Raw genomic sequence first — 9,344 nt, 5'->3', positions numbered from 1 at the left:
AGAGTAAAAGTTTTTGTAAATTAAACAAAACCTTTTTTAAACAAATGCATGCATTAAAACTCTTCTCCTTTTTATTTTACTGGAAAATTTTGAATGAAAGTCTTGTCTTATGTTGAATTAACTTCATTATTTTTTTCTTAATAATTTCTATTGGCTAGCACATCTTTTGATAAAAAAGTATTATATTTAAATAATATAAAAATTAGTTGATGCTATAAATTATTGTATGATCACGTCAGTAAAGTTAATTATAAATAAATATAATATTTAAATTAAATTATTTATAAATCTAATTTAACAAAATACTTTTGTAGATGTTCCTTCTGGCGAAAGCTTTTGGGGTTATTAAGGCTTCAATTAGGGGTAAGAAAACAAAATAAAGTTCCTTGTGAGGATTAAAAATGGGTATCTTTCAAAAATAACGGCACTTTGCTATAAAAAAAAAAAAAAAACCTTCCATAGCCACATTTTATATAATTATCATTTATAATCGTTGTATTCGATTTACAGCCATTATATTCACTTTTACTCAGTGCTCTGTATTTATAAAAACATAAATACACTACATATTTAGTCTCGCCAAAAACACTATCATTATTTTTTTATTATTTTTTTTCGTGTTTTTCTCATTTTTTCTTCTTCTTTTTTCTATTTTTTCCTATTTTTATTTTTTTCGTTTCTTTTTTTTTTTTTCCTTTTTTTAATCTCTAACTTCTATTTCTCTTTCTTATTTTCTTGTTTGATTTTTTTGGTTTTCATTTTTTGTACTTATTTTTTAATCGTTTTTTGTTCTATTTTATATTTTTTGTATTTTCAAAAAATATGACTAGTCGAGCACAAGTCATGGATGATAACGTAAATACCACAATGATTTATCGTATCTAAAGTCATGCCATTATTTATATTTTTGTATTCATTGATACAATTGTATTTGTATTTTAAAGTTCGCGCTTGTATTTATATTTTATAGTTCGTATTTGTATTTGTATTTTATAGTTTGCACTTTTATTTGTATTTGTTAGTTTGCACTATCATTTATATTTATATAATTCCCACTTGTATTTTAAAGAATTGTTTTGTATTTGTATTTTATAATTGAATGCATATTATATTGAATTATATTTATATTATGGTTTTATTGTGTTTGGTTATTAAAGTATATTTGGATTATACTTGTATCTGTATTCTATTTTTGTCGATACCTTTTTATTTTTAAAAAAATATTTTGTATTTGTATTTGTAAGTTGATTGCATATTATATTTAGCCATGACTATGTATAATTTATTCATTTGTATTTGTATAAAAACAAGTAAATGCATTAATTGTATTTTCTTGATTCTAAAATATTTAAATATGTAATGTATCATTTGATACAAAAGTACCATTTTGTATTTGTATATCAAAATTATCATTCATATTTGTAAATAAGCAAATATCATTTGGTACAAATACAATTACAAACAAATGAAATAAATGATTTTACAAGTACAAATACAATATATATTTTATATATATTGTATTTGGATAAAAATTTGAATTGTATCTATTTGTATCAATAAATACAACACGTATCAATAATACAAACATGTATTCATAGAAAGAAAATCAAACGTTTCTTTTCAATAATTAAAAAATATAAATGATAGTTCGCACTTATATTTGTATGTTATAGTTCGCATTTGTATTTGTGTGTTATAGTTCACATTTGTATTTTATAGTTTGCACTTGTATTTGTATGTTATAATTCCCATTTGTATTTGTATTTTAGAGTTCGCACTTGTATTTGTGTTTGTTAGTTCGCACAAATAAAAAGAAAAAAAATGGAGAAAAATGAGAGAAAAAAAGGAGAAAAAATATAAAAAAATAAGAAGAAGGAGGGTAATAGAAAATAGACGGAAAATATAAAAAGAAAAGAGGAGAAAAACTTAAATAAAAAAAAAAAGAGAAAATGTCAAAAAAAGAAAAAAAAAAGAAAAAAAAAAAAAAAAAAGGAAAATGAAGGAAAAAACGGAAAAAGGAAAAAAAAAGAATAATAGAAAATAGAAAAAGAGAGAAAATATATATGAGAGGTATTAATTGTAATTAGGAATAATTAATTGGCAAGAGGGGGTTATGAATTATAATTAATTGAAACTTAGTCTAAATAGGATAATTAGGAGTCTATGTTTGCTAAGATATGTAGTTACCCCATTAAAAATGAGGCATTCTCTCTTATTATTATTTCCACATAAAAGAACATTACAAAATTGTAAATTTAATTTTTAATTTGATTGGATAAATAGATCTTTTGTGGTGTTACTATCACTTTTTCTTATGACTCATCACTTGTATAACATTTAAAAAGTTCATATAATTAATCAAATTTACCAAAATGATGAAAAATTTACAAAGTCATTAAAACTTCATTCAAGGATAAAATGAACAAAATAAGTCATGTGAGGACTACAAAAGTTGGAGATCCTCCCTTATATATCCATAATCTATATCTATAATTTATATCTGTATTTATAACATATTAAAATTGTGAAAGGCTCTTAGAAAAGTGATTTGAACTTTTTGTCCTTCATTAAAAATCTCTCATTTAGACAAAATCATCTTTTCGCCTTCTATGATTTAAATATTGCCTATAATAAATTTATTATAATTTAGTCCTATTCTATTTAAGGTCAACCACGTGCAAACCAACAAAGTCAAGTAATTCTACATAAAAAAATCTTTCCCAGTTCAAATACACTTGATCCAATAAAAAACCAAAAACACCTCTTCCAGCACCCAACAAAGACCATAAAATCAAGTTCAATCCATCTGTATAAGCAAGGGAGAGGTTCTATTGATGAATTCATGTTGTTGTTAGGTGGATGAGACAAATACCAAGTAAAGGTTCGTGATATTCTGGACAAATACAAGTTCAAATCAGTTTATACATTCAAAGCGAATTCGGGTGGAGATGTTCCAACTAGATTCAACTCCAGAGTATTTCATCGTATTGTAGATGTTTCATGACTCATTAACACATTTCATCTCTTTTTATGGCAATATTTTTTTTTTGGTTTTCCATCCGGTGTCTTGTGCCCTCATTGGAGCCCTGACTAATTCAGATCGCGCGTTGCGGGCCCATTAAGGTGGCAGCGCTCCCAACAGAATTTTATTCATACCTAGGGTCGAACCCTCGACCTCTGGTTAAGGGTGGAGCAGCCTCATCCACTGCACCACAACCCAGGTTGGTTTTTATGGCAATATTTGTTACTATATTTTAGTGTATGTAGTTTTTTATTTTTCTATATATCTCTCTTCAGAAGAAAAACTGATGGTATAGCATAACTTTAGATCTTTTACTATTTTAGATCTAACTTGCCTTTTTGGAGAAAGAATATTCTGCTTGCAAATATTATGAAACTGCAAATGCCTATTGTTCAAGATTACAAAGGACCACGTGATACGGACGTTATTATTTCTTACGTGAAAAAACAAAGTGACCTTGCTACTGCTGAAATTAAATCTTTTGAGGATCCAGATACTTTATCGATGTCAATAAGATCAATATTGTAAGTGTCCCTTCCTCTCTGTATATCTCTCATTATTATATATGTGTACACACACTCACAAATACATATGCTCATACCGGAGTGACCAAATACACAAACAACTACAACTTTTTGCAGGAAAGAATCACCTACAAAAAACTGAAAGATTTTTCATATACTTTGACGTGTACCTGCGCATTCACCAACATTGAAAAGGTTGTTAACCAAAAAAAAATTGAAAAGGTTGGCCTCTTATGCTAGCTTTTATTATATTCTCATCGATATTAATTTGATTATTCAGGAATGCTTTTTGTTGCCTCACATGGTAGTGAAATATTTTTTTTCGAGATGTCATTATTGTTGTTGTATACAAATTATATCTACACTATTATCCGGTGATGATCGATCACAAGTAAAACGTTACTGTAAACAAATTGATTTGAAGAAATATGACAACAAGGATCTGAAATTATTTTGGTAAGATATAATATTTGAGATCTAATATTTATTTATACAATTTAAACGCCAGTTGCTACTTTTCAATTATGTATTCTTCTTGTATATATTTTTATTGATTAATTTTCTTTAATGATTTTTCTCAATCCAAAGGTGTATGAGGAACGACTTCTCTATCTTCACAAAAGTAGGGGTAAAGTCTACATGTACACTATCCTACCTAGGTTACATTGAGTATGTGGGTATGTTGTTGTTGTTGTTGTTTGTTTGTCATGTTTCATATTTGTCCATGACAATCCAAAAATCCATGCATTTAATATAGTTTTTGATTTGCACAACACTAAAAGAAAAAGGAAATATCATCGAATCACTTTTAGTCACGAGAGAGATGTAAAATTGACGTGATTACTATAAGTATCATGTACAAGTATTTATGAATAGTTTAAATAGCTTTTCTCAATTTGGACACACAACAAAGATATTTGCATGTCAATCAAAATTCGGGTGCCATTTCAAAGAAGGAGCCAATTAGAGTTTGGTGTTTCTGAATCTTTTCAACTATAATTTGTCAATTTCTTCCTTAAAACAATATTAAATAGAAAAGTAGTATTGTATATGAAATAATTAGAATCTAAAAACACATGCCAAAGTTGTTAAAATTCAGCTCACTCATAAATATTTCAAACAAGACATTTGCATGATCAAATAAAGTAAAATTAGAGAATTTTGCAGTTACATAGCAGGATTCATGAACTCTAGCACTGCGAAAAGTTGAGAAAAAGTTTCGAAGGATATAAATTGAAGTGTTCTTTATTTAATTTGTCGTTAAAATAGAATCTGCGAGTAAAAGTATGGTATGTACAGTATAGAGCTGAGGTTTTGTGAAATGGATTTGTCAGTTTTTTCTTGTTTCACATTTTTTAGGATTGCTATATAAATTGAAGGTGGTCCATCTGTTTATGGCTATATTAACCATTGAAACTTGGAATGTATATATTTTATATTCAATATTCTCAATATTCTATTATTTCTTTGTTCATCACTAATCACAATAGATTTTAATATGTTATTGGTAGAAGTGATTACTTGGTCCTCCATTTGTAGTTTGTTTGGTTCTCCAATTGTAACTTTTATTCACTCCTTTATTAAGTTCTATATAATACTTCTACCGGTATCATCTTTCCAGCCCCACTTCTTACTACTTTATTGTCAGTAATGTTTATGTAATGTTGATGTTGCTAAATTTATTAAAGTAAAGATAAGTGATTTGAACTTTTTGTCCTTTATTAAAAGACTCCTTTAGACAAAACTGTCTTTTCACTATTTTCTTCAATTTATTATTTAATTATTTTTATTATATTAACTACACTCCTAAAATATATGGAAGGAGAATCAATTAATATTTTTCTTTCCACTTATCAATTAGAAAAATACTCCTAAATTAGGATAAAAAACACTCTAAAATAGGACACTATTAAGGAAATACTTCTATAAATATTGACATGTACGTTAAACTAGAGAAGAAACTGATTTACTTATTGAAAAAATATGATTGATGCTCATCTAACTTGATTCGGTTGCATGTCTAGATTGATGGATGCTTAATTTTCTAACCTTTAACTTCTTCACTATTTTTGTCAACATAATAGAATTCAACATGTGTGTGTATATATATATATATCTTCTTTGTTTTCATTCAAATCATTCTTTAGTGTCAAAATTTTTGCTTAAACAAGAATTATTTCATCAAAACTGAAGTTTTGTGATTACTATTGTATTATTTGTTGTAGTTTACAGGTCGTGCATGAATTTACAGGTGGTAGATGAAAGTCGGTCAGCTTTGAAGAATTTTTTTAAGAAAAGGTTAGGTTTGATTATATTATTTTTATATCTCTATTTTGAGAATTTTTTTTGTGTAAAGATAAAGTTTAATTGTATTATTTTGATATCTCTATTATCATATTATTTTGTTATAGTTTACAGGTGGTAGGTGAGTGTCAGACAACTTTAAGAAATATTTTGTGTAAAGGTTAGATTTAATTATATTATTTTGATGTCTCTATCATAGTATTATTTTGTTGTTGTTTACAGGTGGTAGATGAATATCGATCGGCTTTAAGAATTTTTTTAGTACAAATATCCTAAACAAATATCCTAACATTTGAACTCAATAAAGTGAGGTACATGCGCAAGGCGCGTACGCCTAAACTAGTATATTAAAAGTGTGAAGAGCCTTAGAAATATTGTTTGAACTTTTTGCCATTCATTAAAAGTTTTTGTTTTAGACAAAATCGTCTTTCTCATTTTTTTTAATATTTAAGTGTTGAGAATTAATTAAATATATTTATGATAAAACTTTTCCTTATTAAAAGTCGTCAAAATTAATGATTTTTCTTAATATTTAAGTATTGAAGATTAATTAAATATATTTATGGTAAAACCTTTCCATATTAGAATTCATCAGAATTAATCATTTTTCCAAATATTTAAGTATTGAAGATTAATTAAATATATTTATGATAAAATCTTTCTTTATTAGAAGTCATCCGAATTAATGATTTTTTCTAATATTTAAGCATTGAAAATTAATTAAATATATTTATGGTAAAATCTTTCCTTATTAAAAGTCATCAGAATTAATGACAATTAAAACTTTTCCATCAGTTTAAGAATTCTAAATCAACTAAATTTGATATTAAGAAGATTTGAAAAATCTAGAAATAAATATAAAAGCATTAGAACACTTTTTTTTTAAAAAAGTATCAAATTTTAAAAATTTTAAGTATGTAATAAGAATGTAATCAATGATTTAGTAAAGATTTGACTTTAAAAAACAAGAAAAGATTTTACAACAACAACAACAACATACCTAGTGTATTCCCACAAAGTACGGTCTGGGGAGGGTAAGATGTACGCAGTCCTTACCGTTATCTCTGAAGAAGTAGAGAGACTGTTTTCGATAGACCCCCGGCTCAAGATAAGAAATAATAAACAAGTGGATAAATGACGTAACAAAATAAGGCGTAAGAACTATTGAAATAGAAATCAGAGAAATACAAAATACGAGAAATAAGGCAACATGAAAAAAGAAAATAGGAACTAAGAAATAAGGAATATGACACCTACCTAGTAGTATCACACACTCATAAATCAAAGACACCTGTGTACACATCTCTAAAAATACTAACCCGGCGATAACAGATCTCTCCTGACTGCTTACTATAACCCATACACTCTTACCAGCCTTCTACCCTTATCCGCGACCTCCACACCTTTCTATCTAAGATCATGTCCTCAGTAAGCTGAAGCTGCTCCATGTCATGTCTAATCACCTCCCTCCAGTACTTCTTCGGCCTACCTCTACTCCTCCTGAAGCTATCCAATGCTAGCTTCTCGTATCTACGGACTGGGGCACCTGCGTCCCTCCTCATCACATACCCAAACCATCTCAACCTTCCTTCCCGTATTTTATCCTCCACCGAAGTCACTCCTATCTTCTCCTAGATAATCTCATTCCTAACCCTGTCCCCTCCAGTAAGCCTACACATCCGGCACAACATTCTCATTTCCGCCACCTTTAATTTTTGGATGTGAGAGTGCTTGACTGGCCAGCACTCCGCTCCATACAACGTGGCCGGCCGGACTGGCACTCTATAAAATTTACCTTTATGAAAAGATTTTAAATATGGACGGATAGACTTATCAAGAAAAGATTTTAAATATAGTAAAAAAGAGAAAAATAATCGTGCCACAAATATGATTTAAATTGACGTGTCTCTCTTAACATCTAGCAGCAAGGGAAAGAGGTACCACGTGACAAACGCAAAAGTGATGATCGATCAATTACTTGAAACTTCAGATTTTAAAATGTATATGTGCTTACACTAAAATATACGTTTATATTAACATTATTATATTAAAATGTGAAGGATCTTTGAAAAGTGAGTTGAAATATTTACACATCACTAAAAATTTCTGCAATAGATAAAATCATTCAATTTTATATAATCAAATATTACATGTACGAGGCAGTGTGGTTAAACTAGTAGTAGTAAAAGAAGAAAAGTTTTAAAAACTAACCTTTCTTTCCTTGTATATATAATACAAGTATATTTCTTTCCCTCTACACCAAAAATACTTTTACTCTCATACTCATTTTTGTCTCTCAACTTTTTCTCCTTTTTACTATTCCTTCATTTTTATTTATTTTTTATTTTTTTCTTAGTTTAATTCATTCGTCTCAATCTTTATTTTTTTTCTTTTCCTTTTTTTATTTTTAAACAATATTTATTTTTTATTTCTCCTTTTTTAAATGTATTTATCTCAATCTTTATTTTTTTATTTTTTTATTTTTTATGTTGTCATTTATTTCATTTTCCCAAATCTTATTTTTATTTTATTTTTTCTTCTCATTTTTTCTTAATTTTATTTTCTTTTATTTATTTTTATTCTTCTTTTTTTTCTTAACCTTTATTTTTTTCTTCTTTTTTGTTCTCAATCTTTATTTTTTTTCTTTTTTTAGTTTTTCTCAACTTCTATTATGTTTTGCTAATGAACAGAAAGTTGGATTATTCACAAAAAGATCTTCTTTCTTTGACATCAAAGTAAACTTAAGGGTGTGACTTATCATTTGGAGGTTCTTTGGAATAAGTCTTGTCTTATTATAAAATATCTCATAAATTAAGATGCAGTGTGATAGTGTCAACTCTTGTTTGTGGGACATAACTTATTATTTGAAAATTCTTGAATTAAGTTTGCTTATAAGGCACGAGTTATAGAGTATCTCGTAATTTAAGATATAATGAAGAAGTGTTAACTCTAGCACATAGGAAGTAACTTATTTTTTGAGAGGTTATTGGATAAGTCTATTTTCAGAGGCAAGACTTATAGAACATCGCATAAATCAAGACAGTGTGTTAGTGTCAACTCTTATCCATAGGGGCGTAACTTGTTGTTTGAAAGTCATTGGGCTAAGTTTTGTCTCTTAGGGAAGAGTTATAGAACATCTTATAAATCAAGACACAATGTAGTAGTTTCAACTCTTGCTCATGGGAAGTAACTTGACGTTTAAAAGTTTTTAGGCTAAGCCTTGCCTCTAAGGCTAGAGTTATAGAGTATCTCATAAATCAAGACATAATGTGATAGTGTCAACTCTTGTCCAGGGGGCCGTAACTTGTTATTTGAAAGTCCTTGGGCTAAGTCTTGCCTCTAAGGCTAGAGTTATAGAGCATTTTATAAATCAAGACACAACGTGATAATATCAGCTCTTGCCCATGGGATAAACTTATTGTTTGAATGTACTTAGGATAAGTCTTACCTATAAGGCAAGATTTATAGAGCATCTCATAAATCAAGGCATAATA

This window comes from Capsicum annuum, chromosome 9 (assembly GCF_002878395.1).
Source record: "Capsicum annuum cultivar UCD-10X-F1 chromosome 9, UCD10Xv1.1, whole genome shotgun sequence".
Lineage (NCBI taxonomy): Eukaryota > Viridiplantae > Streptophyta > Magnoliopsida > Solanales > Solanaceae > Capsicum > Capsicum annuum.
Note: the sequence above shows the minus strand (reverse complement) of the source record.